The 25,512-nt window shown below is 47.4% G+C and overlaps 1 protein-coding gene across 3 annotated transcripts in view; it reads right to left on the reverse strand.

Moving 5' to 3' along the window:
• Window positions 1-21,696, reverse strand: part of MAMLD1 (mastermind like domain containing 1) — a 101,749-nt gene extending 80,053 nt beyond the window's left edge. For 2 of the 3 annotated variants that reach the window (XM_058291696.1, XM_058291697.2), the window contains exon 1: window positions 21,572-21,696. The gene's annotated coding sequence lies outside the window, so the exon portion shown is untranslated. The remainder of the gene's footprint in view (window positions 1-21,571) is intronic. The other variant, XM_071212959.1, reaches the window with a different exon arrangement.
• Window positions 21,697-25,512: the final 3,816 nt, after the last annotated feature.

A 25,512-nucleotide genomic window follows, 5' to 3' on the forward strand; every position in this document is an offset into this window, starting at 1 on the left:
GACATGGTTTTTCTCTTCAGGAATCATGGATACCTGAAGGAAGTGGCACAACATTTTTTTTTAAAGTACCGAAAGAAGAGTACTGTCAAGTCCAAGTTAAATATTTAGTAAAAACATCCTTCAGGAATGAAGAGGAAATCAAGACCTTTTCAGATGAAGGAAAACTATAAGCTTTTGTTGCTAGCTAGCTCACCCTTAATGAATGGCTAAAGAAAGCTCTCAAAACAGAAAAGGAATGATAACAGAAAAAGGCTTGACACTTCATAAAGGAAAGAAGAAATTCAGAATAGGTAAAAATAGTGTTAATATGATAGACTATTCTTCTTGAGTTTCTTAAATCATATTTGATGGATAAAGCAATAATTTTGGAATTGTCTCATTTGATACTTGTTATATATAAGATAATTATATTTAAAAAGTGAGACAGGTAAAGTAACCTCAATGGAAGTAAGATTTCTACACTTCACTTGAAGTAGTAAACCGGTGATACCAATAGATTGTGATACATTATATATGTACACTGTAATACCTGGAATAACCACTAAGAAAACTACAGCAACTGTACACACAAAATCACTAAAAATAAATCAAGATATAATCTTAAAAAAATATGGTCAAGTAATCCACAGGAATGCAAGAAAACAAAGAAACAGAGGAACAAATACCAGAGGAAGCAAACAGAAAACCAATGATAAAAAACTGACTTAAGCCTGGACATGTCAATAGTTACCTTAAATTTACATAGTTTAAACACACCAATTAAAAGGTAGAAATTCGCAGAGTGGATATTTTTTTAAAAAAGCAAACTCCAGTCCAACTGTACGGTATTTATATCTATACTCACTTCAAATACAATTATATAGGTAGGATGAAAGTAAAAGAATGAAAAAGGATATATCATGCAAGTATTAGCTTTTTTTAAATCTATTTCCCCCTCTATGGCTTTTTTTTTTTGCATGCTGTCTGCTCTCTGTGTCCATTCGCTGTGCATTCTTCTGTGTCTGTATTTATTTGTTTTATTTCCCCTCCTCTCTTGTGGCTTGCTTGCTGTCTGCTCTCTGTGTCCGTTCGCTGTGCACTCTCCTGTGTTTTTGCTTGTCTCCCTTTTTTGTTGTGTCACCCTGCTGAGTCAGTTCTCCAAGGTGCTTGCCAGCCAGATGGCGCTCCGTGGCGTCTGTGGGCTGGGCGGCGCTCTGTGGCACTTCAGGCTGGGTGGCTCTCTGCAGCATGCTGGCGAGCCTTCCTTCACAAGGAGGCCCCGGGATGTGAACCCAGGGCCTCCCATATGGTAGACGGGAGCCCAACTGAGTGAGCCACAGCCACTTTCCCAAGCACTAGTTTTTTTAAAAGTCGAGTGGCAATATTAATATTAGAAAAAGTCAACTTCAGATCAAAGAAAATTATTGAACAGAGAGGGACATTACATAACAATACAAGAATCAATTCACCAGGAAGATATAACACTCCTAAATGTGTACAACATTTAGTCTCAAAACATATGAAACAAAAACTGACAAAGCTAAAGGAGAAAAAGCCAATCCACAATTAGAGTTGGGGACTTCAACACCTCATTCTCAATGATGAGATACAACAGCTAGTCAGAAAATCATCAAGGATAAAGAAGAATTCAGCAATGCCATTAAGCAACAGGATCTAGATGACATTTATAGAACACTCTCTACAAAGACAGCAGAATACATGTCCAATTCAAGTGCCATAGAGCATATATCAAGATAGATCATATAATGGACCCTAAAACAATCCTCAACAAATTTAAAAGAATTGAAATCACACTTGAAAACTAAACAACACACTTCTTTAAATAATCCATGGGTCAAAGAGGAACTCTCAAAGGAAATAAAAGCACATTGAACTGAATGGAAATGAAAATACATCACACTGAAATTTATGGGACTCAGGTAAAACAGTACTGAGAGGGAAATGTATAACATTAAATACTTACATAAGAAAAAAGGGAAGGTCTCAAATCTATATCAAACATAAATTAATCATCTAAATTCCCACTTCAAGAACCTAGGACTAGAAGCTCCAAATAAACCCCAAACAACAGAATGTAAGAAATAATAAAGATAAAATCAGAAATCATTGATATTGAAACAGAAAAACAATCAAGGAAATAAATGAAGCAAAAGTTGGTCCTTTGAAAAGATCAATAAAACAGACCTCTAGCAAGACTGATGAAGAAATAAAGAGAGAAGACACAAATTGCCAATATCAGAAATGAAATCACTACAGACCTGGCAGACATCAAAAGGATAATAATGAACAACCATACACGTAAAATTTGACAACTTAGATGAAATGGACTAATTCCTCACAAAGCACAAACTATAAAAACGGGTCATTTGAATATTCCTATCATTATTAAGGGAAATGAAGCTATAATTTAAACACCCTAAAAAAATATCTCCAGACCCAGATGGCTTCACTGGAGAATTCTCTCAAATATAAAATATTAATACCAATTCTACAATTCTCTTCCAGAACACAGAAGAGGAGGAAACACTTTCCAATTCATTTTATGAAGCTAGCAGCAGCCTGACATGAAAAACAAAGGCAGTACAAAACAAACAAAAAAACCACAGACTAATTACCCTCATGATTATAAATGCAAAAATCTTTAACAAATTAATAGCAAACTAACACATCCCACACAATATGGAATACATAATCTGAATTGCCCTATAACTATTAAGGAAATTGAATTTATAATTTTAAAATTCTCAAAAAAGAAATCTCCAGGCCCAGGTGGTTTCACTGGAAAGTTTTTCAAATGTTTAAAGAAGTATTAATACCACTTTACACAGTCTCTTCCAGAAAATACAAAAGGCTTTCCAACTCACTTTATGAGGCTAGTATTACTCAATACCAAAATCAAGCAAAGACAGTAAGGAAAAAGAAAATTACAGACCAATATCTTTAATGAATTTAGATTAAAACAAACACTCTGGGAAGCTGACGTGGCTCAACTGTTAGAGCATCCGTCTACCATATGGAGGGTCCAGGGTTTGATCCCCAGGGCCTCCTGACCTATGTGGTAAGCTGGCCCACGCGCAGTGCTGCCATGCACAAGGAGTGCCGTGCCATGCAGGGGTGTCCTGGCTTAGGGGTACCCCATGCACAAGGTGTGCGTCCCAAAAGGAGAGCCACCCCACATGAAAAAAGCGCAGCCCGCCCAGGAGTGGTGCCGCACACACAGAGAGCTGACACAGCAAGATGGCACAACAAAAAAGAGATGCAGTTTCCCAGTGCTGCCTGATAACACAAGTGGACGCAGATGAACACACAACGAATGGACACAGAGACCAGACAAAAAGGGGGGTGAGAAATAAATAAAATAAATCTTTTTAAAAAAAAGATACATCCTCAACAAAACATCAGCAAATTGAATCCAGAAATACAAATATATATATAAAGAATAATACACCATGACCGAATGTGTTTTTTCCTGGAGTTATGAGGCTGGTTCACTGTTTGAAAACCAGTCCATGCTATACACCATATCAACAGGCTAAAAAAGAAAAATCGCATGATCATATCAATTGGTATAGGAAAAGCATCTGGAAAATTCAACACTTATTCATAATTTTTAAAAAAAACTCTCAGAGAACTAGAAATAGAGGGGAACTTCCTCAACTTGTTAAAGGGGATCAAAAAAAAAAAAAAACCCTAGAGCTAATATTATACTTAATGGTAAAAGACTGGAATGTTTTTCCTCTAAGGCAAGAATGTCTGCTCTCACCACTGTTATTCAATGAAGAACTTGTAGTTCCAGCTAGTACAATGAGGCGAGAAAATGAAATAAAAGACATACAGATAAGGATGACACATATCTGACCCTATCTGCAGGTGACATGATTGTCTACATGGAAAGTCTCAGAGAACTGACAAAAAGAAGAAAAAAACTCCTAGACCTAATAAGCAAGTTCGGCAAGATCATGGATACAAAATCAACATGCAAAATTCAATCACATTTTTTGGGGGATAGGCAAGGCAGTAAATAATTTATTAAGAAACAAGAAAACCAGAAATGAGATAAGTACACAACCTGAGACATGGGTTGCAGATGGGCTACAGGATGATATGTGCCTCCAATCACATTTTTATATACTAACAACCAACACTTGGAAACTGAAAGTAAAAAACACAATACCATATTAGCATAAGTATAGATTTATAGATCAACGGAACAGAATCGAGTGTCAAAAAGTAAATCTTACATTTATGGTCAACTGATTTTTGACAAGGGTGCCAAGAGCATTCAATGGGGTGAACATAATCTTTCAACAAATGATGCTGGGATAACTGGATTTCTACACATAAAAGGATGATGTTGGGCCCCTTCTCATATACACAAAAATTAACTCAAAATGGAGATAGACCTAAATGTAAGAACTAAAACTATAAAGGTCTTAGAGGAAAAACAGGAATAAATCTTTGTGGCCTTGAATTAGGCAATGGTCTCTGAGATAAGACAACAAAATTACAAATGATAATAGAAAAACTATATAAATTAGACTTCATCAAAATTAAAACTCGTGCTGCATATGATACCATCAAAGAAGACCCATAGAATGAGAGAAAATATTTGCAAATAGTGTATCTGATAAGGGTCTAGTATCCAGAATATATAAAGAACTCTTTAAACTCAATGATAAAAAGACAAAGAACCCAACTGAAAACTGGCAAAAGATTTGAATAAACATTTCTTCAAAGAAAAAATAGAAATGGCTAATAAAAGCACTTGAAAAGATGGCCAACTTCATTAGCCAATAGGGTGCAAATCAATACCTCAATGAAATGCCACTTTACATCAACCAGAATGGCTATAAACAAAAAGGAAATTACAAGTTTTGGCAAAGCTTTGGAGAAACTGGAACCCTGCTTCCAGTTTCTGAAGCTGACCAATATATGTTGGTCAGATTATAAAATGGCATAACCACTTTGGAAAACAGTTTGGCAGTGCCTCAAAATGTTAAATATAGTTATCTTGTGATCCAGAGAATTGAAAACATATCGCCACACAAAAACTTGCACATGAATATTTAAATTAGTATTGTTCCTAATAGCCAAAAGTCAGAAACAAGCCAAAAGCCCATCAACTGATGAATGAATAAATAAGATGTAGTATATCCATGTGTGGAATATTATTTGGCATAAAAAAGGATGACGTACTGATTCATGCTACAACATGAACGAACCTTGAAAACATTAAGTGAAGTGAAAGCAGCCCATCACAGAAGGCCATCTATCGTATGAGTTCATTTATGGGAAATGTCCAGAATAGGCAAATCCATAGAGACAGAAAGCAGATAAATATTTGCTAGAGGTTGGGATTAGGGGGTTGTGGGGAATAACTGCTAATGGGAATGAAGTTTCTTTTAGGAGGTGGCCAAAATGTTCTGAAATTAGATAGTAGTGATGATTACACAACTCTGTGATTATACTAAAAACCATTTAAAATGGGTGAATTTTATGGCATGTGAATTATATCAAAAAAAAATTTTTTTAATACATAGTACCACTTAAAATTGCTCAAAAGAAAATGCAATACTTAGGTATTAAATCTAAGGAAATGCATACAGGACCCGTACCCTTAAAATTTCAAAACAATGACAAATGAAAAAAAAAGAAGCCATAAACAAATGAAGAGGCATACTGTGTACATTGATTAATAGACTCAACATAGTAAAGACTTCAATTCTTCCCACACTGATTTACAGTTTCAATGAAATTTCTATTAAAATTCCCAACAAGGTTTTTTGTAGTCATAAATAAGCTTTTCTAAAATGTATACAGAAAGGCACTGATCCTAGAATAGCTAAAACAATTTTGAAAAACAAGACTATAATGGGAGGAGCCACTCTACCTGACACTAATGCGACAGTGTAGTGAATTAATAAAGACTGTGGTATTGGCAGAGGCACAGACGTCTAGCTCAATGGAATAGAAACAGGGACTCCAGTAATGGACCCACACAAATATGCCCAACTAATTTTTGACAACGGTGCAAAAGCAATTCAATAGAGGAGGAATAGCCTTTTTAAAATACATACATATATGTATGTATATATATTTTTAAATACTTAGATTACAAAAAATGTTACACACCAAAAACAAGGGATAGCCTTTTCAACAAGTGGTGCTGGAGCAATTGGACATCGAAAGGCAAAAATATGAACCTCAACCTAAATCTCACATATTATACAAAAAATAACACAAAATGGATCAAGGACTTAAATGTAAAATGTAATACTATAAAAAATGGGAGAAAATTTTCAGGATCTAGGGCTTGGTGAAGAGTTCTTATATATGATACCACAAGCACGATTCATGAAAGGGAAAATTGATAAACTGAATTCATCAAAACTTAAAACTTGCTCTGTGAAAGAACCTGTTAAAAGTATGAAAAGACAATCTACAGGCTGAGAGAAATTGTAAACTACATATCTGAGAAAGGACATGTCTCTAGAATATATAAAGACCTCTCAAAACTCAAAGGAAGAAAGAACCCACAAATAATCCAAATAAAAAATGGGAAAAAATCATGAACAGACATTTCACAAAAAAAGGATATACAGATGGCAAATAAGCTTGTGAAAAGATGCTTAGTTATATTTTTAATGTAACATTTTGTGTGGTTTATGTATCTTTTAAGAAAGGATAAAAAAAAGGAAAAAAAGATGCTTACATTAGACATTAGGCATTAGGGAAATGGCAAATTAAAACGACAATGAGATACCACCTCACACTATCAGAACGTAGACTTTATACATTGCACTACATCACTATCAGAATTATACGGAGTGAAAAAGGACAATCACATAAGGACACATACTGTATGATTCCACTTATATAACATTCTTGAAATGACCAAAGTATAGAAATGAAGAACAGATTAGTGGTTGCCTTGGGTTCAGGACTGGGGTGGAGCAGCTCCTGAGAGAGGGAGGTGTGGTTATAAAAGGGCAGTGTGAAGGACCCATATGGGGATGGAACCATTCTGTGGTGGTGGTCACACGAATCTCCACATGTGATAAAATTGCTTGGAATTAAACAAACACACACATTCGCAGGCACACAAGTAATGCATGTAAAACTGGTAAAATATGAATAAGGTCAGTGAATTGTCTCAGTGTCGATGTCCTACCTGTGATATACCCCTGGGGACACTAGGTGAAGTGTACCCAGGACCTCTCTGTATTATTTCCCACAACTACGTGTGAAATCTACAATGACCTTAAAATAAAACATTTTTAAAAATCATGCTATAAAGCCTCTACAGTTAAAACTGTGGTATTGAAGAAAGAATAGATAAATCGACCAGTGGAATAGAAAATTCATTCAGAAATAGACACAAGTACATGTGGACATTGAGTGTATGATAAAGGTGACATTTCAAACCACTGGGGCAAAGAATGACTTTAAAAAAAATTGTGTTGTGATACCCAGGTAGCCGCTTGAAAAAAGGTAAAATAAGATCTATACTTTATGCCATTCATAAGAATAAACTCCAAATGGAATGTAAAATATGAAGAAGATAACCAGATGACATCTTCTTTAACCTGGGTGTGGGTAAAGGTTTTCTAACTATGGTTCAAAATCCAGATGCAGTAAAAAAAAAAGCATTTATATTTAACTACATAAAATAGCTTTTGTATGGCAAAAGAACTTCACCATAAATAACATTAAAAAGAAAACTAATTAGGAGAAACTACAGAAACTACTTGTAACATCTATCGCAGATAAAGTACTAACATATCTACTATATTAATAACTCAAAATAAAAATATCAGAAAAATTCTTCAGCATATGAAAATATGTTCCAAGTCACTCATAATATAAAAATGCTAATTAAGACTCCACCGAAATACTGTTTCTCACCTATCAAATTTGCAGAAATGAAAAAGTCTAGAAAACACTTTGTTGGCAAGGCTTTGGGGAAACAGACACTCTCATACATTGCCGATGGTAGCGCAAATTGCTACAGCCCTTCTGGAGTGTTGTTAAACTTTACCTAACAAAACCATGCATATGTTTACCCTTTGATCCAGCAATTCCACTTACAGGAATGTACCCTGCAGAGACGCCTCCAACAACATGAAAACAGATACGCACCATGTTGATCACTGCAGCATTGTTGGTAGCTGCAAAATATTGAAAACAACTTAATGGCCATACATAGGAGGGCATACAATGCATACAGAATGCGGTACTATGCAGCTGCCTCAAGGAATGAGGAAGATCTCTATGAACTGGTCCGGAGTGATTGCCAGGGTACACTGTTAAGCGAAAAAGCAAAGCCCAATAAATATCTATTGTATGCTACCCTTGAGGTAAGCAATATACAGATGTGAATTAATGAAAGAAACTCCATGGAGAGAGGGTCAAGTAGCAATGACATGCCTGTAGAAATGAACATAGCTGGTGCTCAAACACTCAGGTTCTAAATGCCATTCTTCACTAAAAAAGAAAAAAAATTAGGGCTTCTTGGGAAAATGGCTGACTTTAGGACCAAGACAAGGAAAGTATAAGCATCTTGTGCCAGAAATTAAGGAGTGCTCAGAGAATGATTAGGGACATGTTAATTAGGGATTTGAGAGCCAGTCTGAAGGGGTTCCTACTGGCCAAACCTGGAACAATTTGAGCATCAAAATAAATAATATTTACAGATTTTAAATTCATTGAATAAAATAAGACTCCATAAATCCACCTAATATAAAGAAATATGTAAATAAATAAATGAGGGAGAAGGCAAAGCTCTTTCTTCAAGTAGAAAGTTGAATTATAAATATAGTGCTTATGTGAGAGAATGTCTGTTTTTTAGGAAATATATATTGAAGTATTTGGGGATAAAGGAGCATCATGTCTGCAACTTATTCTCACATAATTCCAAAAGAGAAATAAGGGGTGTGTGCATTCGTGTGTAAAATGAGGGGGGAGCATAAAGAAAACGTGATAAAATGTTACCACTGGGGGACTCAAATGACAGTTATTCAGAAATTAAAAAGTTTGGAAGTGATCAATTAAGTCCCCAGGGAGAAGATAGAGAGAATGTGTATGCACAACGGTCCAGGCACTCAAACAAGGATCTGGCATTTGCACTCCTAGGAATTTACCCAAAGGAGGTGAAGCCTGATGTCCACACAAAAACCTGCACATGGATGTTTAGAACAGCTTTATTTGTAATTGCCAAAACTTGGAAGCAAAGAAGATGCTTTTCCATAGGCAACTGGATAAACTGTGGCACACCTGTGCAACTGAATATTACTCAGAGATAAAAAGAAATGAGCTATCAAGTCATGAAAAGACACAAAGGAGCCTTAAATGCATATTGCTAAGCGAAAGAAGCCGGTCAGAAAAAGCTACCAATAGTATGATTCCAACAATGTGACATGGTGTAAAAGACAAAACTCTAGAGACAGTAAGACTGGTGGGTTTTCCAGAAGCACCAGGACAAGAGTCTCCAGGGAATGGAAAGTGTCGTTGTGACAAAGTTCAAGTTAAATCTGAAGCCTCCTAACAAGGACAAGGGACCTGCTGTCAATGCTCTACAAAGCCCTGCTCTCCGGGGTGGACACCATGTGGTCCACTGAGCTCCCTCCGGATCCCTGCTCAGCACCCAGCCCACGCAGTCGAAAATCTGAGACGCAGAAAGGCTCCATCTTTCCTTCAGAGAATGGATGGACGGGCAGACGGACAGACCCATAGATGGAGAGTAGATACATGAGAATTAAGGTGTAAAAGGCTACTCAAGACCCAAAATTAAAGAACTTGTTCAAGTTCATGGTCAGCAATAATAGTTATTTTTAATAATCTCAGCCCACTCAGTAGAAGATTATTAAATCCTATAAAAGTACCGTTTATCAGGGACCTGCTAAAATGAGAACACAGTTGAAGAGTCTGGTTCTTCACTGTCCAACACAGTAGCCACTCATCACGTAGGGCTATTGAATCCTTGAAAAGTGGCTAGTCCAAATTAGATGTGCTGTAAGGGTCAAATACACTCTGAAATTTGAAGACTTGACATGGTAAAAACATTAATAATTTTTAGGTGGATTACACCTAAATGGTAATATTTGGGATGAATTGGATGAAACAAAATATATTAATCAAGTCAATTTCACCTTCTCTTCTTACTTTTTAAAAATTACACGTGTGGCTTGCATCTGTGGTTTGCAATTATATTTCTCTTGGATAGCACTGACCTAGTTAAGCGATGATTTTGCAAGTTTTTGCTCAAATCTTACTTTATCTTCTTTACTCCCTGACTCCCTTCCTTGTATTTTGCTTCAAGGCACTTGTCACCTCTGGCATCCTACATGTTTTTCTTGCTAATCTTGTCAAGAGCCTGTCTCCCCACCAGACTTCCATGGGGGGGTTAGCCTCTGTTTTGCTCACACTTGTATCCTGACACCTGGCAATAGCAGACACTTAGAAAACTTTTTTGAGTCAATCACACAAACTGACTTTTGCTCAATTACTGAGTCGGCCAGCACCCAAGTTCCAGTTTGGGATTCCTTCCAGCTCCAGTTTCATGCTGACCGCCTCTTTTTCCACTTCCAGTCCCACACGGTGAGGACCCACAGCAGAGAGAAGAGTCTTGGACATTGCCCTCCTTTCTCACCCTCCTTCTTCCTTTGACTTCAAGGTTAAACTGTTAACAAATAGGAGGAGGAAAGGAATGGATACGTTTTCCAGAAAGGCTGGCAGCTATCAGGAACTGGGGGGACAGAGAAGCACATACATTTAAAAGTGCTAGGCCATCTCATTTTTCTTGGCCAATATGTCTTCCTACCTTTTTCAGAAAATCAGAGAATTTTACCTCTAGAAAAGACTTAAAGGTCATCTAACCCCATGGGTCAAATGATCCCGCAAACGTACTACTTCACCGTAATGAGAGGAAAATCCCACGTAGCCCCCTCATGGTAGTGAAGGGGACCATGAGGACCAGAGAAGGGAAGGGACGTGCCAAAGCCACACAGTGAGGCAGCAGCAGCGGCCTATGAAGGGCCTCATGCGCACCAGGAGAAATGGTCCCGCCCAAATGCTCACGATTTGCAAGCACTCCAATGCTTTTATGTGGTTTAAAGACAACACTGAAAATTGCGGTACATGCAGCCAAGAAACTAAAAGCTTCTGTAGACAAGACAAACAGCTACCCATTACAAAAATAAGGGCAGAGTGGCTTGGGGTTTTGCTCATAATGAAAATTAGCAAATATGAAGTCGTTCCTAAAACGGCCCATCTGTTTAAAATAATTTCAAATAATTTTCAAATAATAGTCCTCCAAGGACCAACCTTCCATTATTAAAAAATCATTGTGAACATAATTAACAGAACTGAATTACATATTTGAATGTGGTTAAAAAGGGAAATTTTAGGTTGTATATATGTAACTAGAATAAAAAAAATTTTTTAAACATAGGAACAACACAAATAGTGAACCATATTTTAAACTATGGACTATAGTTAATAGTACAATAATTAAAAAATGCTCTTTCATGAACTGTAACAAATGTACCACATTAGTGCAAGGTGTTAATATTAGGATGTTATATGAGAACGTGGAAAAATATCGCTTATATTTTAAATTGGGCATTGATTGGCACAAGATCCACAAAATAAAATTTTTCTGTTTGTGCTGAGAGCAACTCTTGAGTGGTTAAGGGGCAGGGATGGGGATCAAAAACTCCTTTCTGAACTCTGATACGCTACTACTTGGTAGCTGGAAATAAAAATCTTTCAACCTATATTCTGCTGGCTGCAGCCCCATACTCAGCTGTAAGGGCCTATTGAGTGCGGGGTGGGGCAAGTGGCAGTGAGCTAAGGGCTGGGACTCCTGGGCCAGTGTGGGTTTTTTCCCTTTAGCTCCAGCCTCCTCATGTGCAAGACAAGGGGTTTGGACTAAGGGGTTTCCAAATGAACTGCCAATTTTCCTGTTCCTTAATCCTGCATGAACAGATATCAACTCTTTTTATTTTTACCAAAACTTCTAGGACTGTTATCACTTATATAACAGTTGTAATCCCCATGTACAGCCTACAAAAATAAACCTCCCACAATTTTTTGGTCTCTGGTAATCTCAAAAAACACAAATTATTATTTATTATTTCAAGTATCTTAAGCAACTTCGAGTTTAACTTGCTCACTTGGAGAATCATGGAATGTCAGCTCTGGGAGATCCCTCAGGGTTCCCCTATTCCATTCTTTCATGGTACAGATGGGGAAACTCTGAGGCCCAGAGAGGTCCCTAGGTGGCATCAGAGCTGGACCTGGAGCCTAGGTTGGCCCACGCCCAAGTGGCTGTCCTTCCCACTGTGGCATGATGTTATGTATCCACCATACAGAATAGAAGGCTGGCCCAAGCACTGAACTTTCCAAAGAGCAACCACCACCTTCCAAACTTTCCAATTTACAAACCACTACCATTTTTTTTAATGTGATGATGCCTAAACTAGTTGGGTGGCATCCTCTTTCAAGTGGCTTGCACGATCCCTCCTCGAGGCAATGATGGGAACTGGAGCCACTGACTAACCACTGGACCAGAAGCTGAGGCCTCATTTTCAACATGATCTCCACTCACCTGCCCCTGGCAAACTTGGCTGGTGCTACCTCAATGTGTTTGTAAGCCAGTCCAAAACAACACTGTACTCCTCCCCCTAAAAAGGAGAGGAAAGGCCCAAGCTCCTAGCAATACACTCCCTTCTAAAAGGTTCCTAACATCGACTCATGAGAAGAAGACGGGAACAAATGGTTCTAGAAGAATCTGGAACTGTGTATCAGCAGGCTGGGCCAGGCCAGGATCTTCCTTGAAGGGTCCCACCCCTTCTACTCAGTCCCCAGAGCCGACTCTGGGGCCAGCTTGTGTTTTTAAGAGAAGTGAGAAAAGGCACTATTGTAAGGAGTGAGACAGAAAGTCTGGCCAAGGACATGTCTTCATGTTCGTCTGTGACCTGCTTACCTCTGCCTTCTCTGAGCCTCAGTTTCCCCATCTGTGTTACATGAGCACTTGTGGCCTTGCCTTGAGAAGTCTTTCCCCACTTTCAGGGCTGGACTTGGGTCTTAAAGGAGCACTGTTTGGAGGGACTCTGGGCAGCCCCTCTCACCCAAAGTGGCTGCAGGCTCCTTCTGAAGTTTCTCTCCAAAGGGTACATGCTGCCAAATCATGGGGCCAGGCCACCAACCAGTTTTCTCTTTTGTTGAATTTCTTAGGCAAAATAGCAGGACAGAACACTGCAGGGACCAGTGACCCTAAAAAGAGAGTGCACCCCCAGCCATCTCTGTGGAACCTTCCCCAGTGCCATAAGTTGAGGGGAACTAGCATTCCGATATACCCAGCTGATAACTAGGGACATTGGGGCTCAGGCAGTTTCCCGGACAGCCAAGCTCTTGCTCCTCCTGCCACATTTTGGTGTTCCTGCACCCACACGGTGACAGGGAAAGACTAGGCAAGCTGGCACAGCCAAGGCATCAGAGAAAGGGGTTCTTATTCGGGGGTCAAAGGACCCCTAGGGGAACTATGCACGGCATCAGAGAGTCTATAAGGCCCTAACATCAATGTAACATTGCCGATACCTGCGCGGGGCTCGAAGGCGAAGGCCCAGAGCTGCCATCAGATTCTCAAAGGGGTCTGTGACCCGCCAAAGACAAAGAGCCCCTGCTCCAAAGTGTCAAGAATCATTTTGGGGTTCAAGAAAGCAGCTGCGGTCGGCTTTCCTGGGGTGTCTGGGGATGTAGGGATAAAAAGAGGTTTGTAGGACTGCCTAAGGGCTGTCACGTGGGGGGGGGGCGGGGGGAGGAGGAGGAGGAAGAGAAGGAGGAGGAGGAGGAGGGGAGAAGCTCAGGGTGCAGCCCTATCAGATTATCTTATGATTTCCGTGTTGCTGTGGCTGCCCCAAGGGCAGGCTCTCTGGAGACTCAATTACCTCCCCTCTGTGGTGGGAAGAGACCTGCCCAGACAGCCTTCAGGTGCATGTGGATGTGTGTGTGTGTGGGGAGGGGGGGGATTGGTCCCCCTGACAGAGGCAGCACACAGGCCAGGTGGCAGGCAGCTTTGGGGTTCCCTGGGCTGTCCCTGTAGGATTAGTGTGGCAATGTTCCCCCGCATTTTTAGGGCTCATTTTGAGGGCTATGGCTGCAACTCCCCCCATAATGCTCTCTAACCCCATCCCTGGGGGCTCACTACAAACAACCAGATTGTTCAGTTTCAGTCCAACGCCAGCACAATGATTTTTAACACCAAGTGTGTCAGACATGACTCTATATCCTCAAAATTAATTTTAGAGTGACAGCTAAACAAAATGGCATACTTCTTTGAGCTTTTGTTACAACATGTTCATGCAGCAAACAGCAAAGAAAATGTAGTAATTAGAGGTTAAATTAATCCTTGACAGACAAGCAGCTTAGAAACGCTGTGCCCTCTTCCCCAAACCTGGCATAATGCATGCCAGTCTCTCAGAATTAGACACTGCAGAGCATGTGATGTCGGCAACTGCGTGAAAACTACTGCCCCACTTAAAATTCTGAGGTCAGTGCTGGGACTTCCAGCGTCAGATATTAATGCTGAAAGCCATTGAAAGACACAACCCAAACAAACCCACAGGGTCAAGCCCTCCAACTCTGTAGGGGCAGCTGCACAAGTAGACGAGACACTCTTTTCTGCCCCCCAATGGATCCTTCACTTACAAACTCCTTTTTTCCACTAATTCCAAGCTTCCAGCTCTGAAGCCAACACGCCCACCTGTTTTCCTAACAATGTTAGGAAAAGCGCAGATTAAAAATGTGCCTTCTCCAGGACTCGACTGGGGCAGAACAGGGTTCTTTCTACTTTGGGCATGGTCCTCACCTCACTGTGTCCCCCCAGGAAGGTCGGCCCCCTCTGTGGCCCCCAGTTTCCCCTTCTGTAAAGTGATAGGCCTGGATCCCCTCCATCTGTGTCCCCATGCCCCTAAAAAGAGTTCCGTTGAAGAGATGGGGTCTTCTCCCGGGAAGGAGGAGTCCCAGGGACCACTCATGAGGCATCAGGACAACTGGCTTCCAAAGATGGAAGACACATGTCAGGGCCCTGCAGTCTCTGGACTCAGCAGCTAAGTGTTCTGACTGCCTGGAATCCAAGTGCTCCCTTCCACAGGTGGCAGGAAAGGGGGAAAACACGATGGCATCAGGGGTCTGCTCCTTCCTTCTCTGCTTCAGGGACCAAGTCCCAGCCTTAAGAAAACAGCATTCCGGAAACCCCACTCATTGGCTGCTTACCGGGCAGGGTGAGCAGTGGCTCCAGGGAAGCCCCTGGCTTTGGGAGGAAAGAGCAGCCCGTGAGAAGAGGCACTGGCCTTTCCGGGCTAGAAGTCTGCCAGGGCAGGGCTGGGTCGCCCTGGGTGGGTTCCTTCAGGAGAGGCCCTGGACAGAAGACCCTACTCTCATGCAGCTGGAAGTGGAAAAGGAGGACTCCTGAAGGTGGGGAGACCCCGCACAGCCCCTCTGGGCCAGGAAAGTTCTCCAGCAGTCTTCTCTGAGGGATTTTGCCTTCTCGTGCCCAAACCTGCTTCTGGAAGCCTTTGATCTGGCTGGATACCCAAGCTTGGTGACATGTCTCATAGCTTTGGAAATGAGGAAGAAGTCAGATTTTAGCATGGGTCTTCACAAGAAAGGGTGGGGTGCAAGGAGCCAGAAGACAGCAAATGGGAAGACAAAAGAAAGCAAGATGAGCAAAGCCAATCCTTCAGCAGTTCCTGGCCAGGACTTCAGGAGGAGGAACCTGTGGCCTGAGCGTCGCATGGGCCTCCGCGTAAATATTGTATGACACAAGCTACTGTTTCACACCTCCATGGAGAACTGCCTGACAGCTTCCATGAGGCCTTTCCTTCTTCCTTTGATACGTTTACAGACTAAACAATGACGATGACCACAACAAATAATAAGTGTCTGCCATAAAACCCCTTCGGGTTCATTCAGATTTATGAAGTTTCCTTCCTCAAAGTCCTGTAGATGTTCATGAACTTTATGTCACAGAAATCAGACCGTCTCCAACTGGGCTTTGAGATGCTTCCTTCCTGCCGCACAGCTGACTGTTGCTGCCTAGGCTACCCCTCACTGGCATCGTGAGAGGTGTATGATGGGAATTGGTTTATTGTGCTGATCCATAGTCCAAGCTCCCGTTCCTCCATCATTTATCTCCCTACCCAGCGACATCTGGGTTGGTCTATTCACACTCTCAGCATTCTGTCTGCTCCAACAAACACTCAGTTTTTTCTGCTTGGATAAGGAGATTTTTTAGTTACATCCATTAAATCTGTATCAACATTTATGGCAGCAAGATAATTGCCAAAGAGCTCAGAGGATAAAAGGTCCATCTTCACAATGTTCACTCCGTCCCCACCCGTTAAAAAAAATCAATATTAACATCAAGCAGGACAGTGGCAGAATCTTGCATGGATGCTGCACCCTTAAAGTCGGAAATGTGATTTTTAAAAAAACAAAACACCCACCTGTACTAGAAGCAGAGTACAGGACCCATATTCCAGTGTTCCATGTGTGTGCAGATGGAAAGACATTTTATCCTTGAAATCTTTGCTAAGTAACTGCAAAGCAGTAAATCTGCTCTATCCTCGGCGAGTCCTTTGGAAATATCCCATTCTAATTTCAAAGAGTTTAGGATCCTGTTATCTGAAAACTAGCCCAAATCATTAAGAGCTTGCTATCAATAGGCCTAGGAAAGCTGGATTAGGGGTCCTGACAAGAGGTCCTCTGGGGTGTCTCCAGCTTCCAAGTTAGAAGTTCACACTGGCAAAAGACACAAAGCGAGGGATAACTTGCCACTTTAATATTGTTTTGATTGGCCTTCTGCCATTGGTTTACTCCTCCCTCTTCTCCCTGCTGCTTCTCAAAATCCCAGGCCCGCTTCTTTACATATCTAGCTGTTTTCCCCAATGACAAGGTTTAAATTCATGTTTCACTTTCTCAGAAAATGACTATTTTGTTCACAAATCATGGTGTTTTTGAGCTGAAAGGAGCTCAGACTCAAGTCATCTGGCTTCAGGAAGAGGTTGGAACAAGTGGGATAAGGGGGGACTTGTCCAAGATCCCCTGGCTAATTAGTGGGGAGAGTTTTCTAGAATACAGGTTGCCTGGATCCTAGGCTCATGATCACTCAAATGCCATGTTGCAGGAAAAAAAAATCAGCTCTAAAATAAAAACAAACATTTACTGCATATGGGAAGTACCTTAAAAAACAAAATGGAGGAGTCCAGCTATTGTCAGAAGAACCACTTGTCTAAGATCAGTCTCTGCTCATTTCATAACCTCAAACAGCAATCAAGGGAAGCAGTTGTGGCTCAATTGATAGAGCGCCCGCCTACCATACAGAGGGTCCAAGGTTCGATAACCACAGCCTCCTGACCGGTGTGGTGAGCTGGCCCACGTACATTGCTGCCACACAAGGAGTGCCATGCCACGCAGGGGCACCCCACGTAGGGGTGCCCCACGCACAAGGAGTGTGCCCTGCAAGGAGAGCTGCTCTGTGCAAAAAAAGAGAACCCTGCCCAGGAGTGGCACTGCACACACAGAGAGATGACACAGCAAGATGACGCAACAAAAAGAGACATAGATTCCTGGTGCTGCCTGACAAGAATGCACACAGACACAGAAGAACACACAGAGAATGGACACAGAGAGCAGACAAAGGGGGGGGGGGGGTGGAGAGAGAAATAAATAATAAAATAAATCTTAGAAAGAAAAAAAAGCAGCAACTGAATTTCCAAGAGATGATCTATTGATCTATTAGCAGGTGTATTTTAAGACTTTAGGTGATCAACTTAAAAGGCGGGGGTGTGGGGAGGATTTTGTGTGAAACTTGTTGGCCAAACTTAGTGAAGGGGATCCACAGCAATAAACCTCCTACCTTAAAGATACAGTGAATGTGTAGCAGCTCTGCCCACTCTCACACCCCCAACCCAGCAGCAACAGGCTATTTCCTGGCTGAGTTTGAAAATCCAGTGACGTTCCTATTTCAACCCACACATCTGTGTCACTGTCAGCGTCAGAAAAACAGTCGAAGTCACTCTATGATTTCCTAACATGGAATTTCCTTGTATCTCCTAAAGACTTTCTTCTTCCAATGCCAAATTAGTTTCCTTCTCTCTCTCTTTGTCTCCTCTTAAACACACTGTCCTGAAGGAAAACTGAAAACAGTCACAGCCGGAAGAGGAAGATTTTTAAAGGTGATCTTACAAGGAAGAATTACTGCTTTTTGGGCTACTTTTTTCTAAGGTAGGGTCTGTGTGTGTAGATTCCTTGTTTTTCCAGACAGTATGAAGAAAACAAGTTTCCTCACAGACATCTGGAAATCTCTGGGCTCCATCTCCTTTCCCTTTTCCAGCATCCCCCTTCCCAAGTTCCACTCTGAGCAACATTCTTCCACTAGCGCACACACAGGAGGCAAAGAGGAGGGGCTGAGGCTGCCCCAAGAGCAGGTGAGGCACTGGGGAACCAACCAAGCACAAAGCCTTCTGGGCAGCCATCACTTTTCCCCTCTTCCCCTCTTGACAATATCCTATTTAATATGCAAACTGGTCAGCAAGAGAAAAGCGGGCTGTTATTTTAAGGAGAAGAAGCTGATTAGCTGCTCAGCCTGGCAGCAAACAGCTGGTCTGTCCGGCAGGTTCAAGGCCATTTCAGCTTCTCTCTTACGGAGGCACCATATGTTCCATCTCGCACATCAGCAGCTTTATTTTCCAATGATCTTGCTCCAGAAGGAAGCACAAAGGCGGGAGGAGAAGGTAGCACCCGCGGTTTAGCCTCTGATTACTTTTTTATGGTTCTGGATGCAGTTGGAATGTGTGTGTGTTGGAGGGGTGAGTGGACGCTTCCCCTTCTATTGCAGGGACCAGAGAACAAACCTTCGACCCACCCTTAGTAATAACCTCCAGAGACGGGAGGGAAGTGGAGTAGGGAAAGGATATGGGAAGAGCACAAGTAAAATGTCGCCATCAGATAAAATAGGAAAGGGGGAGGCCGCAGACGGCGGGAGACTGGGAGGAATCTGCACTCCGAGACCCCCGCCAGCCCAAGTTTTGGACCCCGCCTACTTCTCCTAATTTGTCGATTTTTCTTACTATATTCCCTTGAACAAACTTCAGGATGATAGAAGCGGACCACTCTAGGGGGCGGGGGCGGAGGCGAGGTATGAATGCCAACAGGGTGGCTAAAGGGCTGGGTTTTCTCCAACATTCCTCGCTGTTAGCTTTAGTGCCCATACGTTTCTGTTGGGGAGGGGGCAGGTGTAAGGCTCGGGGGCCCGCTGAGTCCTCGATCCAACTAATGCCGGCAGCGCCTGCCTCCCGGACGCCCCTGGGTGCAGGCGCTGGGTGCGTGCAAGGCGGCGGGCCGAGGCGCGTCCCGCCGGGGCGCCCCCCGCCGCCCACCCAGGCAGCACTCCCTGTAGAGGCGGCGGCCCCCACTCCCTCCCCGCCTGCAAACAAAGGGGCGGGCCGAGCTGGAGCCCGCGGGAATGCGGCGCGGGATAGGGGGCAGCAATGGGGCGCCGGGAGGCGTGCGCGGCCGTCGCAGCCGCCCGGCGGGCCGGGCAGTCTCGCAGAGCACGCGCGGCGAAGCGCGCCGGCTGCAAAGCGAAACCGAGAAGAGGGCGCCCCCTATGCTCGCGGCCGCCGGGCGCAGAGGCGAGCCGCGGCCGCCCACCCCGCCACGCGTGCGCCACCCCGGGCCCCCCTCCGCGCCGGCCGTCTAGGCCGCCGGGACCCGGGTGGCCGCGGAGGGCAGGCTGAGCGCACGGCGGGCGCCGGAGGCCAGAGTCTCCCCGCGCCTTCCCCGGGTTCCCGCGAGGGTCCTCGGAAACCCAGCCCCTCCCCCACCGCCTACACTTGCCCTTCAGTCCCAAGCGGCTTGAAACCACATGGAGCAGCCGCCCCCGCCCCTTGCCTCCGCGTCCCTTTTCCCTTCCCTCTCTCCAGCCTCCTGGGAAACAAAGGGGCTTTTTATAAAGCGGATTGTTGGCGGCGGCGGCGGCGGCGGCGGCGGGGGTGGGCGGGAGGGGGGAATCTATAAAGACAAGAAGGGGAGGGGGATGAAGGAGCTGCGTGGCTTCCAGGAGTGCGGCCGGCAAGCTCCGGCCGGTGCGCGGCCGACCCCGTCGAGTCGGTGGGCACCGGCGGCGGTGGGCGGCTGCTCGGGTGGGCCGCGCCGCCGCGAGGCAGCCCGCGGGCTCGCCGCAGCCGCGAGCACGATCTCCCGGGCGGGGGAGCGGAGCCGCTGGGGGCGGCGCAGTTCCCGCGGGGTTTCCCTTGGGGACCCGGGTCCTCTCCCCAGCGAACTCGTTCGAAATCGCTCGAGCTTGGGGACACTTCGCGTCTTTGTTCCAGCGCGGCCGCCTCGCGTCCGCCCAGCTCGTACGCCCTGGAAGACAATGTCCCGGAGCGGGCGGGTCGGCTACCCGCCGTCAGCCCTAGGGACGGCGCCCAGGGGATGACCTCTGCGGTCACACAGCAATGCCAAGCCACTCCAGCAAAGGGAGTCCTCTCAGCGTCCCCCCCCCCACTCTGTGCTCCCCTTCGCGCACACATTCAATCCACATTCGGGGGTGCCGGCTTAGCCCCCCAGCTGCGGGAGCGCGGTGAGCAGCGAAGCCTCCCCGCCCGACGCGCGTCTGTGTCCCTGCGCTCCGACGGCTCCAGGGCCGAGTTTTCCGGGCCGACTAATCCTGAGTGTCTGCTCAGTCTGCTCTGAACCGCCGACCCGAATCCAGACGGCATCGCCCGCTTTCTGGCGGCTTCGTGCTCTCAGCCTCGGGACCCAGCTGCGCCCAGCCAACTGGCGGCGAAAAGTATTTGGCGGCGCTCCGGGGGGCTTCCCGCCCGCGCTCGCCGGCGCCGGGTTCTGCAGCCATGCCGAGGTCGGGGAGCCGCGAGCGCCGAGCCCGGCGTGGGGGCGCCGCGAGCGCGGGCGGGAAGCCCAGTCCCGAGCTGCCTGGAACAACCAGCTCCGCTGGGGGCTGCTCTCCCGAGGAGGAGTGGGCAGGGAAGGGGGCGCGGGGCGGCGGGTTCCACGCGCGTACACCTCACCCTCGCGCTCGACGCAGCAAGCCGAGGAGAGGGGCTCCTCCGCCCAGCGCCCACGGGCAACCCGCCTGGGCTCGGGGCGCTGCCCGCGAAGGCAGCATCGCCAGTGGTACCCGGGCTGCGGGCAGTCCCGGGGCGACAGGAGCTAATGCGCGCCTCCCGATAGCCGGGCGCGGCCCGGGGAGCCCGCTTGGCTCGCGCTCCTCTGCTTTCTCTCCCTGGTATCTGGCTCCCCCGCACCCGATTTCGTGCGCCCCATGGGCGCCCGGGAGCAGGCTGGGGCTGCGGTTCCCAGCAGGTCCGAGGGGGACGGCCGCGTACGGCGCCAGGTGGGCCGCGTGCTCGCAGCAAACTTTGGGGTCCCCCTGCTCGGAGCACCCCCTGGCCCCGGCGATTCGGAGCGTGGGGGGGGGGGGGAGGGTCACAGTGCGGCCCGGAGCCCCAGCAGTCGGCCCTCCCGCGCCCGCCCTCAGCCTTACCGCGTTGCGAAGCTCCGGTGGCGGCGACGGGGACAGTGCCCGAGGGGCTGGCGGCGGCCGGCGCGGGCAGCCTACTCCCGGGCGCCCGCCGTGCGGCCCGGCCGGGTCGCCGCTCACTCCTGGCTAGCGGCCGGTGCCCCCCGCGCCCGCCCGCCGCCTCAGCTCGCGGCCAAGTTCATGCTGGCAGCGCAGCAGCGGCGGCCTCAAGCTGCTAGCTCCATTCCCACCGCCCGGCTCCGCGCCGCGCGCCCGGAAGGTGGAGTTTCGGGGGTTTAAGTTACTGATAGGCATTTCTCACTGCTGTGTCACTCGGAGAGGAGGAGACACGCACGCCGCACACTCACACACCCTCACACTCACGGCGACGAGCGGCGCCGGCCTTAAAGGGGAAGCCGCACTGTCCCGCCCGCGACCCCGCCGGCCCGAGCACCCAACGCCGCCTTCCAGGCCGGGACGCGGCTGTGTCGGCGGAAGCGCGACGGCCGCGCCCAAAGGGCCACGTTTTTCGGAGAAGGCGGCCGCAGCCTGGCTAGCCCTCTGGCCGCCTCACTTCTCCAGGCCAGTCGAACCCGGGTAGCTGGGGAGCCGCCGGAGGGGCGCGTGCATACAGGACGCCGCGACTCACCTCGGCGCCGCCGCGGCGGGTGGCCTGGGCCCTTGGCGGCAGGTGCCCCGAGTAGACGGTGCGCTGACGGGGAGAATCGCCCGTGGGGATACCGGGTTCCCCCGGCCCGAGCAAAGCCCGAGGGCCGCAGGCGGGCTCCACGCGCTCTGAAACCCGCAAGCTGCAAGGAGAACGCCAGCGGCGGGTGAGCCACGTGCCTCGCACAGGTCGAACGCCGGCGTCGGTGCCAGGGGGCGCCCCGGGTCCGAGACCTGGAGGAACTCGCGAGAGGCAGAGAAACGGGGATAGACCTATAGAGAGAACGAGACGGTCGCCAGGAGAGAGACACACAGGCACTCACACACACTGAGAAAGCGACCAGAGAAGGAGCTAGAGAGGCTCAGAGCGGGAGAGAAAGGCAGGACGCACCCCGGGAGCGCTCCGGAGCCTCCTCGCCAAGTCGCCCGTCCAGACCTTCCCATTCTCCGCAGAAAGAGCGAGCAGTGGCCCCTCGCGCGTCCCCCCGGCCGGCTGTGGCGACGTCGGAGCCCAGGGCTCTCAGGTGGCCGCCACTCTACTGTGTCGTCCTCCCTCGCCCGGCGCGCCCCAGGTCCCCGTCGCGGGCCACAGCCTACCTCCCGGCTGGCACAGGGCCGGGACAGCCCCTTCTGCAGAAACGCCCGTCGTCTCCCGACAACCGCGTCCGGGACACCCCCTGTGCCGGGCCTCCTTCCTCACCTGGGCTTGGCCAACCGCGGCGGCGGCGGCGGGCTCTGGGCGCAGCCCGCAGACGCCGTGTCTGGTCCGTCCGCAGCCGCACTCCACGCAGCCCAGAGCCCGCTCGCGGCTCGCGCCCGCACCTCTGAAAAACGACCTGTCACCACCCCATCTGGGTACAGTCGGTCCCGAGCGGCGGCCGCGCTTAAAAGGGTGGGCCCGCCGCCCACTCGGCCCCTCCTTCCACCCACGCCCCCAGCCCGCACTGAGGTATGCTCCGGCGAAGGCTCACTTCCGAGCGCTGCCCAAGTGTCCCGGCGGAGGAGCGGACCTGGGCCGCGCGCGAGCCATAGGGCCTGCCCCCGCTCCGCAGTCCCAGTGCACCAGGGCTCGGGCCCAACGGCGCGCGGCGGGGGGGGGGGGGGGGGGGGCGCGCCGCTCAGCAGGGGCCGTTAGGAAAGAATCCGCCTGGGCCAGCCCAGCTCCGTCTGCTCTTCAGAGAGCCCGCGGGCAGAAGCTGTTGTGGCCCCAGGGTGACAGTCCTTACCTTCCTTCCGGTCCAGCCGGTGGTGGAGTCTCAGGGCCCCGCAAGGAGGAGGGGTCACCCGGGGCCATCAGGGCTCATTATATAGGGTGAGAGCTCCTGAGTCTCTTGAGGGGGATCAGATTAAACAAAGCTGAATAGCGGGGTGGATTGCATTTGTCATAGGATGCTTTTGAAATTCCATTCCCTCCAGCACAGGGCACTGGCTGAGGAGGTAGAAGATTGGGGGTTCTGTTCCCAAGCACCTCCACACAGCCCTCCTTTCACTTACCCTCTTGCCAGCAGGGTGAGTGGTGACCACTGGGAGATCATGGCTGCATGGGTGGCACAGCCACTGGGAAGTCCAACAGGCATCTCAAACTCAATGGGGCCTGATGTGAGCTCCTGGCTGTCCCCCACCTGTTCCTCTCTCATGGTCTGCCCACCTCAGTGAATGGCAGCTCTAGCCTTCAGTTGCCAACACCCTGGAGTCTTCCTTGACTCCTCTTCCACCCCCACCCCTCATTCACTCCAGCAGAGAATTCTGCCATCCCAGTCTTCATGATGGGACCCCACCACCTTGCTGACCTCATCTTTCTTTCAGCCCTCTCTGTCTGCTCCAGCCACACAGGCCATGAATGGCACTCCCAGAATGCCGCAGGTAATACCATCAAAATGTAGGGAAATGGTCTTCAAGCTCACAAGGCCCATTCCTGCCACGGGGTCTCGGCACTAGCTGCTCCCTCTCTATTAGAAGGCACTTCCCCCAGATATTTCCAGGGCTGGCTCCCTCAATTCCATTAGTCCTGTCACAGATGTCATCTGGCCACTCTATTGAACATTTCAGCACCCCACAACTAGCTCTGGCACTTCCTCTCCTCTTCCCTGATTTTGCACTTAACGGCGATCTGACCTCCTCCGTAACTTCCATCCCAAGAGGGCAGCAATTGGTGCCTGTTTTGTCCACCACCATATTCCAGGCCCCCTGCACAGTGCCTGGCACAGAGTATCTGCTCAAGGGATGTCAGTAGGAGTCCCTCTTCCTGGCACTTTCCAGGCAATCCTGGTGGCTGCCAGACTGTGCACAAACCCTGGGAAAGGGGCCGTTCCTGACCTAAATGAAAGTTAAGAAGGGTGGAAGTGCCCTGAAGCCAGCCTCAGGTCAGGCCACCCAAGGGAGACGATGGCCCAGGCGTGATGCAGGTGGCCACAGAGGTAGATGAAGGCTGGTTCTCTTGTGGCTGTCACCTGGGTTGCGCCCCAAAGTTGATGGAAAGATGGGAGAGGAGGCCAGGGACAGAGGCTGGGTGAGGCTTTCTCCTCCTGAAGCAGGCAGGCCAGGAGAGCCAGGGTCCGTGTGCCACCCTGGTGACCTGAATTCTCTGACCACAGCAGATGGAGGCCGACAGGAGCAAGGACAGACAAATGCCCATGGCACTTGTGGAGGGCACGTGGCTTCTTGCTTCCGTGTGGTGAAGGACAGACACTGGGAAATGAGTTGGACTATTTCTCTCAGCTGTATTCTTAAGCAATTTTAATGTTTTCAGAGATGCTGATGGTGGTAAACTGTTTTAAGAAGCGTATTGGAAACAAATGGGAAATGGTTAAAATATTGATTACGATTGCCTGGTGACCTCACAGATTTAAAAAATAGGAACCTTTAAGAAAAAAAAAAGCCTTCATTAGTGAGCAGATAATTAGGGGACTTGCATCGATTTCACCATGAAACCAGAAAACTGTGGCTACAAGTCCAGTTTTCCTCAGCAGCTCCTTGCTTACCATGCATGCCACTCCCAGAATGCCACAGGTAATACCATCAAAGCCTAGAGAAGGACGGGAAATGGTCGTTTCCACAGAGATGGATAAATAATTTAGGGAAGGAAACCCAGATGGCTGCCAGAGGTCCTCCTGCACCATCCATGCAGCTGAAAGACACCGTCAAAAATTTTATAGAGACAAGAAGTATGCAGATGGCTTGCTAATTATTGCTCTTCATGCAATGACAGTTTTTCAACAGCACAGGCATGATTCAGGCCCCGCATGGGCAGAAGCTCCATCCACTGTTCTAGGACCCTCATGACCATTTGCAATTTTGTG

The sequence above is a fragment of the Dasypus novemcinctus genome, chromosome X (genome assembly GCF_030445035.2).
Source record: "Dasypus novemcinctus isolate mDasNov1 chromosome X, mDasNov1.1.hap2, whole genome shotgun sequence".
Taxonomy (NCBI): Eukaryota; Metazoa; Chordata; class Mammalia; order Cingulata; family Dasypodidae; genus Dasypus; species Dasypus novemcinctus.